Consider the following 9589-nt stretch of genomic DNA (forward strand, 5'->3'; position numbering starts at 1 on the left):
AGTCATTGTCAGTTTCTGTTTATTTACTGTCACTAATTTTGTAACAACGAAATACGTTTCAGAGAGCACAGACTATATTTCTTTGTCTTGATGGAGTGATTCATCCATCCATTCTCAACACCGCTTATGCTGTCCAGGGTCACAGCGTGCTGGAGCCTGTCCCAAATGACTTGGTGGGAAAAGCGGACTAGACCCTGAAATGGTCGCCAATCAGTCAACAGCCACATATAGACATGGACAAGTGGAATAATGAATGTATTCTACTTTTTGTTTTTTCGATGGATTGTAAAGTTTTTTAATTAAATTTAAATTAAAATTAAAGTTTTTTAAATTAATCGATGTGCTGGCCTTTGTACAGTAGATAATGGGGACATTTTTGATTAAAAGAACATGTAAGGGGTGACGATTGCAATGATTAAAGAGCAGTATTTTCTGCCCAAAGTGAGATGCTGAGGTGCAGATTGGGGCGGCATGGAAAAACATTTACAATAATCCAGCCTGCCATGCGATTCTAAAAACATTTCACCCAATATTTGCTGAGAAAGGCTCTCCCATGACCCTTGTGAGGATTTGCGTCTTGGAAAATGGACATGGGCAAGTCCGCCAAACACTTACACACATCTACTATGGCTCTTAGAGTGCATAGAAACTGAGATGGTATTTGTGGATTATCGTCACTTTGACAGCCAGTCACAACAAAGGAAGGGCAATGTGTCATTTACATGTACTAACCCGAATTCCAATGATGTATGGTAATTTAAAACAGAATCGGATGAGTTCCAAATAATTTCCCACCTATATTGAATTGATTACTCTACAAAAGATATACAGTATATACAGTAAATATATATATATATGTGTGTGTGTGTGTGTGTGTGTGTGTGTGTGTGTGGTGTGTGTGTGTGTGGTGTGTGTGTGTGGTGTGTGTGTGTGTGTGTTGTGTGTGTGTGTGTGTTGGAGTGTATTCAAGTTAACATAGGTTGAAAAAAGTTGCAAATCATTGCATCCTGCATTCACTGAAATTGGACTTATGTTGAATAGAATATAAACTTCAATAGCTTTGTTTGCTGATTTCATTTTCAATGGTCACAAGTTGATTCCAGGACTTTTGTGTGGGATCTCCTTTTTGTGTTTGTGGTCCCTCTGCCTCCTCATAAATTTGCCCTATCCTTGATGACTGTCGCTCTACATAAAAACATAAATCAAAACACAGACAAATTGAAGTGATGGTTGGTTGCATTTTATCTGGAAACCAAATTCCTATTCTCACTTTGTGTCTTTGGACCTGTCAGTGGACTGCACAGTGGGTACTTATAACATCACGTCGACAACTAGTCCAAGCAGCTCGGTCTGCTCAACCAGGACTGCGCACATTCCGTTCGGACACCACCCAACCTATCCTTCAGGTCCTTGGCACCGTTTCTTGCCTCTCAGTGACTGATAAAAGCTCTCTGCAAAAGTCATGCACTTTTCTCAAGATGCACATCCATCATCAGTTGCAAAAAAAAAGAAGCCATAACTGTGTTTCAGTCAACTGAAAACCATAGACTTTTCAAGGCAAGTGACGGAGGGTGTGTCTACTTAAATCTGATCAGTCAACACTGAAACCTGTTTGGTATCGCAACCAGGATTATTGATGTGCATGTGTGATCATTCGTGGATGAATATATTAAAATTCTTGACATTCTGCATATGCTTTTCACATTTTTAAAACCAGGCAAGTGGTCAGGAATTGTTTTGTTTAATTATAGTCAACAGAAATGCTATTAATGTGTTTGTGGACTGCTCAGGCAGAACAGCACTAATTTATTACAATGGCTAATGATACTGACTACATTCTCTTCCCAACATTTGTCTCAATGATGTTCCATGTTATTGCAGTGGTGCTTAGCAACCGCAGTTTTGTCACTCAACAACCATCACTAGTAAAAAGTCAAAGTTTGATGTGGAAACATGGAGTGTTTGTAAAAACGTCACACAAAGAATTAGCTCAATCAAAGATCAGCATAATATCACAACAACAAAATAATACAATAGAAAATTCCAACAAGAGACTGTTTTGTAGATACCAGCAGACTGGCGTGTTTGAACAAGTGAAAGTAAACCGAGGACTTGTCATCTACTCACCCCGCCCAGCCAGTTTTTAACCCTTAAGCGTCATTTCGATAGCAGTGAAAAATTAACTTATGCTCTTAAGCGACAGTCGTCTAACAGGATGTCAGAGCATTGGGAAGAGAAAATGGCCTCAAACCTGCATGGCCTTGCAATGTGCAAACATTCAAATGTGGCAACTTTTTGAATTAGTTGAAAAACAGAGCGCAATTGATGGATGACAAGAGTTGCCGGGTTACGCAATAGCACACTCTGCTGATGTTTCTTCAATCCTGACTACATTGTCTGGATGCAAATGTTTCTGGCTGACGTTTTACAGAAAGCAATTACAATTATTATTGAGGACTGAAGGTGATGCATACCTTGTGTCAGTCAAGATTTTGGGGGACCTTTCCAAGATTTGTGTTAAGACTTCAACCCTTAGAATAATTGGGAGGTTCCCTACAAGCAGGTGACGGTCTTACCATTTAATTATAGTCTGTTTAAGTTTCTATCATTAGCCTGTATACATACTGCATTTTATTATCTTTAGGAATGCTGTTGCACAATTTCTGACTAGAAGAGATTATTTGCACTTGTACTTGTCTGCCTCACTCCTGATAATACCACAAATCCAAAGTTCATTCTTTTCATTTATGATACTCTAAAATAGTCCACCATTGCAAGCTTTCACAGTCTGTTAATGTCAGGGATGAGTTTGAGGCTAATATAGGTGACTTTCGAGTGAGAGGTGTGGTAGACGCTGGACTGGTCGCCAACAAATCAGAGGCAATCCACAACATCCAGAATATTAAAAAGCATAATTGGGAGGAAGAGCTTGTCTATTAAGACTTCACTGTTGAGATTTTCTTTGCATATACAGTGAAGAAAACAAGTATTTGAACACCCTGCTATATTGCAAGTTCTCCCACTTGGAAATCATGGAGGGGTCTGAAATTTTCATTGGAGATGCTTGTCCACTTTGAGAGATTTAATCTAAAAAGAAAAATCCCAAAATCACAATGTATGATATTTTTAACGATTTATTTGTGTGCTACACGTGCAAATAGGTATTTGAACACTTGTCTATCGCCTAGAATTTTGACACTCAAAGACCTGTTAGTCCGCCTTTAAAAGTCCACCTCCACTCCATGTATTATCCTGAATCAGATGCACCTGTGTGAGGTCATTCGCTGCATAAAGACACCTGTCCACCCCATACAATCAGTAAGACTCAAACTTGTAACATGGCCAAGACCAAAGAGCTGTCCAAAGACACCAAAGACAAAATTGTACAACTCCACACGTCTGGAAAGGGCTACGGAGAAATTGCCAAGCAGCTTGGTGAAAAAAGGTCCACTGTTGGCGCACTCATCAGAAAACAGAAGAAGCTAAACATGACGGTCAATCTCAGTCGGAGTGATCACCTCGTGGGGTCTCAATGATCCTTAGAAAGGTGAGGAATCAGCCCAAGACTACACGATAGGACTTGGTCCACCCTTGGACCACCCTTTCCAAGGTTGGTAATACATTAAGACATCATGGTTGCATGGCACTTAAGGTTCCCCTGCTTAAACCAACACATGTCAAGGCCCGTCTTAAATTTGCCAATGACCATTTGGATGATACAGAGGAGTCATGGGAGAAGGTTTTGTGTTCAGATAAGACCAAAATTGAACTTTTTGGTCATAATTCCACGAACTGTGTTTGAAGGAAGACGAATGATGAGTTCCATCCCAAGAACACCATCCCTACTGTAAAGCATGGGGTTGGTAGCATCATGCTTTGGGGGTGTTTTTCTGGACATGGGACATGACGACTGCACTGTATCAAGGAGAGGATGAGCGTGGCCATGTATTGTGAGATTTTGGGGAACAACCTCTTTCCTTCAGTCGGAGCATTGAAGATGGGTCGTGACTGGGTCTTTCAACATGACAATGACCCGAAGCACACAGCCAGGAAAACCAAGGAGTGACTCCATAAGAAGCATATCAAGGTTCTGGCGTGGCCTAGCCAGTCTCCAGACCTAAACCCAATAGAAAATCTTTGGAGAGAGCTGAAACTGAGTGTTTCTTAGCAACAACCCAGAAACCTGTCTGATCTAGAGAAAAACTTGCAATGTAGCAGGGTGTTCAAATACTTATTTTCTTCACTGTATTCTGCAATGTAATGTAATGTAAAGATCATCAAACACAATGTAATGTAAATATCAAAAAAAGATAACCCAAAAAAATGTAAAATGTAGTTTTATGATGGTCATTTTATTTATTAAGAGGTGAAAAAACTACCAGTATTTAAAGTGACCTGGCCCTGTGTAAAATAATAATTCCCCCCTAAACCTAAGAACCGGATATTCTCCCAAATGTTCAAGCTATCATCCACAAGTTTTCTTTTCTTTTTTTTTTCTTTTTTTTTTTTTTCCCAAAAGTAAGATGAGCCTTTTGGTTCCTCCTCTGACATGGATGCCATTTTTAACTTCTATCCCTTATTGTTAAGTTGACCTTACCTGAGGCAATGTTGGCCTGCAGTTCTTTAGATGTCTTGGGTTGCTTTGTAACTTCCTGGTTGAGTCATTTCTGTGCCCTTGGGGTCATCTATGGACGCCAGCCACTCCTGGGTAAGCAGTAAGGAAAATGGACAGACAGATGTTTTTTTTTAGAACAAATTTCTTGATTGAACAGGTTTGGAGGTCGTCAGACTCTGGTCTGGTCATTTAAATTTAACTTAGCTTTAACTGCTTTTTATGTTTATCTGGGTTATCTTGGTCTGACATTCATATTTGTTTGATGAGCAAGGGGAAAATGTGACCAAAAAAATTTAATTTGAGAAGATGACAAATACTTTTTTCATTGCATTGTATTTACAGACCTTCTCTGATCATTTCAATAATGAACTAATTGAAGGAAATCTCTCTGCATTTTTTGCCATTCACTGCAGTATGCTTACACATAAGAATATAATTAGAAGATGCTTGACAGGGACAGACGAGTGTGTCCATGCCCATCTCCAGGGGATAGTTACAATACCACAGATGTTCCCGTGTGAGTGATTTACACACTGATCAAGTTTTTTAGCGTGCTCTTCATCATTGAGTGTCACATGACATACAGTAGATTAAGCTGCATTGGACGATGCTGACACAAGGTTTGTAGACAGTTTTTTCATCAGTGCTGGTAACAAATATGTTTGACACCAAAACATTCAGGCTACCACCCAAACAAATGATTGAAAACTCCTATTAATAGGGAACAAGCATGTATAGTGTTGCCCCAAAAAATATGCATTGAAGGATATTGAACAAAACAAAAATGTATTATGCAACCTTGCTGCTTTGCAAATCTTTGGGTCTAATGATTTAACTGCCATCATTATGACAGGGCCTGCAGCACAACTACTCTTGGACAGCACCAGGCATTCAAAGTTTCACACCCAACCTTAACAAAGCAATGCTCTTGGGTGGGGCAGCTCTACTTTCAGATCATAGTTTAGATGCATAGCTTGAACCAAACAAGTCACGTCCAATTCGCAGGTAGTAGGCTTGGGAAGCCTGGAGCAGTTCTGCAAAGATGCCCTGCAGTGAATTAACCACTTGTCAGTCAGCATCAGTGCAAAATAACTCATGATGTTCCTTAAACCTGCTTGACTTTTAAAAAGGCTGTAAAGAGTGGCTTTGAATGCTTGAAATGGTTGAGAGAGGTGCAGCTGGTAAGGCTTGATTCAAACAAAGCCAGGTGATCATGTGCACCAGCCAGTGCTTGATTAGGTTTGTTTTGGGGGTTTTACTAGGTCCAATGTTCATGACCCAAAACAATAATATGACACAGGTATCCTATCAGTGCAAACTTGCATGGTCAGTCTTTTACCAAACAACATCACAGATTCAATCAAATGTGTCTTATCACAACAAGACTTATTACAAGTTGCACATGCTGGGTCATACTCATTAAACAGACCCAAAATGAAAAGGGACGAAACACTAATGGCAAGATGGTATTTTTGTTCATTTGAGGGTGGACTTGTTTAGCATTATGGCTGAGAACAACAGAATACACCACAATTTACCACATAGTTAGCGTTAGTCATGTCCTGTGAATCAGAAAAGAGAACACAAACTCCACACAGGAAAGCTCAGATTTGAACTCTGGTTTTGAGACCTGGGAGACAGCTGCCCTGACCACTCATCCACTCTCTGCCACCTGCAAAAATGTGAAGACTGAAATGTTCATCTTCATTTATTCACAATGGTAACTGAACAAACTTTTAGTCCGTTGCATGAATGGCAACAGGTGGATATACAGGTTTATTGTACATTCTGGCATCTAATGGAAGCACATTTACTTGTTCTGATAGTCAGGATACATCGCTGGTATAAATTGATGAACAAAGATATATTTCCATTAAAAAAAAAAGAATTGGTCAAATTAAGTGAATTGATCCCCCACAACACACTTGATGGTCTCTGAAGTCATGTTGATGTTTTCTTTGATGTGAGCGGCAAGTTTTTGCCACAAGAGCGGATAATCAACAAGGTGGTTCACAAAGAGATATTGTAATGTTTGCTTCTTCAAGTACACATAGAAGAAGCACGAGTTGACAACGAATGGGTGCTTCCCCGTGACAACGCCCCTGCTCACTATGCCCTGAGCACCTGGCAGTTCCTGGCTGATAAGAACATTGCTGCCCTGAAGCAACATCCCAATTTATCTGAGTGATTTTTTTTTTTTTTTTTTACCTTTCCTAAGCTCAGGGGAGTCAACAAGGTATCAGTTTTTTAGAAGTTGGCAATGTCAAGATGGCCGGGACAACGCAAGTGCAAAAAATCCCGGAAGAATCTTTCCTGGGGTGCATGAAGGCGTGGCGCACAAGGTTGCCATGCATTCGACTCCAGAGAGCTTATTACTCCAAAGGAACAAAAACACTTTGATTCGGAATATTTTTCTGACCTACGTTGTAAAACTAATATAAGTATAATAAGTATTAAATAAAATAAACATTAAAATGAAAAAAAATCATATACTGTACTGTATCTAAGTGATCTCATTTGTCACGTTACAATATGTTGTAGTTTGCACTGCATTTCTTCTCTTTCTTTCTTTCTTCGCAAATTATGGTTGCAGTTTTTTCAAACCAAAAATAATAAACTAGTAATTTTAGTTAATTTTATAAGGCTCAGATGATATTCACTATTGCTCTTTCTGCCTTTCCACGTCGAATGTTGTGTGAATTAATTGCAGTTTGCCAGTTTTGGATATTTCAATATTTCAGGCTAAATGGTTTTATCGTCCGAATCTACCAAACATGGAATACTAAACAATTGCATGGCGTCATTATATCTTATGGAAGTCACAATTGATTTCGAGATGATGAACAACCTCGGAGCAACAATTGGTGCTCTTGATGAAATTTTTAAGAAATATTTATCAGCGCCTATGACAACTTCGTCTCCATAGAAAAGACACACGCAAGCACACTTATAGGAATAGTTGACTGATTTGTATGCAGCCCTGTTACTGTCCAACAATTTGAAAATGTATTTTCCTGCCAACTCTCTGACAAGTCTAACTTGTGGAGTTCAGTGTTACAACATTTAGCTGCAGGCACTTGGATGATGCAAAGATAATTGAATGTTCCCACTGAGACATAGACCTGTGTATTCTACTGAAAGCTTGAGGAGACGCGCTGTACTGTACTACACTGAAGCATATTTTGCACATTACATAAGACAATTTAAAACCGACATAGGTGGCTTCATTAAATATCATCTTAAATGACACAACACAATCGTGAAGAAAAAGGCACATTTTATGAATGAAGAAATGTTGGACAACACATTGGTGAATGAATACACAATGTAAATAAAAATGTGTGACCCTACAGTGTACCCATGAAAGAATATTTAAGCATGCAGCAGTAATTTGCTTAAAGTATGTGCGTGTGTCAACCGCTGCCAGGGAACATTTCTAGGCATCAGTGCTGCTGCCAAAACTCAAAACTTCAATTATTTGGATGTTAAATGTGCCTAATGATAAAATGTGCTGCATCTGATTCCCACACACAACAAGTCCAACTTCATTTTGGTACCTTAATTACACTTTGTTTTAGGAAACATGCATCAATGGGGGGGACAACAAATGATTGAAACTCAACGACTGCAAGTTACCGTAAAGCCACTTTAAAATGAGTATGAAGTTGTAGTGCAGATATGAATTGCAATACAGTGGAGTACACTCATATTCTGTGATGCTGGTTGTTAGGAAATAACTTAAAATGAAAGAATATGCAACACAAACTGTCACATCATAAAATGTTTAGTAACTTTATAGGCAATGTTTGAACTTTCATAACTTTCGTTCGAAGGTACAAAAACCAATAATAAAAAAAATAGTATAGTAGATTCAAAAGACTCACCAATTGGGAGATATTAAAGTTTGATACTGTCATCTAGTGGCTATTTTTATGCATTGCTGAAATGCAGAACTATTACTTTGTGTTTATTTGAGTGTACTTTTGTGACTATGTCTAAATTTTAAGTTCAGTTGTTTGAAGCACTGTGAAAATTATTTTATATGATTCTTAGGTTCTTTGCTTTATGTTCTTGGCTGCTGAAGGGTATCATAGTACACGTAGTAGGCAGATCAAAACTTGAACTTTATTACTTCCCCTTGCTGGTATTTCAAGTCATTTTATCATGTCTTTTGCTTTTGATGTGTGCACACATTGTAAAATATGCTGAACTCGAATCAGGCCTAAATATTGTATGTACTGAGCTTATCGTGCGTATGTCAACAGTCACAGTTGTGCTTAAGAACAATAAAGGAAGCACAAAAGCTTTGTGTAGCTTTCTACCTCGTGAGAGGTTGTATAGGCTTGGGTGTGGCAACACAACACCACCCAGAATGCATGTTCCAACCTGTTTTTTTTTTTTCCCAGTTAACCACTTGAGTTCATGCGCTCCCTCTTTGTCTTGTTGAAATTAAACGGCAGCATATACTGTATGATTTCCATTGTCATTGTACTACTTTATATTTACATGTACAATATACACTGCAATTTGAATGCAGATATCTGCCTCGCAGTTCTGAGGTCAGGGATTTAAACAAAGAAAATGGATGGAGGAAAATTAACTAGAAGGACATATGATACACTGCTTTTTAATCCAACCTCCATCTACAATATATGTTTAATTCATTTTTTGTTTATTTCTGAAATTGTTTTGCTAAACTATTTGTATTAGTTTTCGTAGATTTACCTCAATAAATAATTTTTACTTGCTTTATTACAATAATAATTCATAGCTGTAATACAAATAACTGGCAAATTATTCATTCACACATACACTTTCACACCTACGGGCAATTTAGAGTCTTCAATTAACCTTCCATCCTTGTTCTGGGATGTGGGAGAAAAAATCGAAATACATGGAGAAAACCCACACAGGCATGTCAACAGAAGAATCAAATCAAAACTGGACTTTGAGCGCAAACCTTTGCCCACTCCT

This window comes from Syngnathoides biaculeatus, chromosome 10 (genome assembly GCF_019802595.1).
Source record: "Syngnathoides biaculeatus isolate LvHL_M chromosome 10, ASM1980259v1, whole genome shotgun sequence".
Classification (NCBI taxonomy): domain Eukaryota; kingdom Metazoa; phylum Chordata; class Actinopteri; order Syngnathiformes; family Syngnathidae; genus Syngnathoides; species Syngnathoides biaculeatus.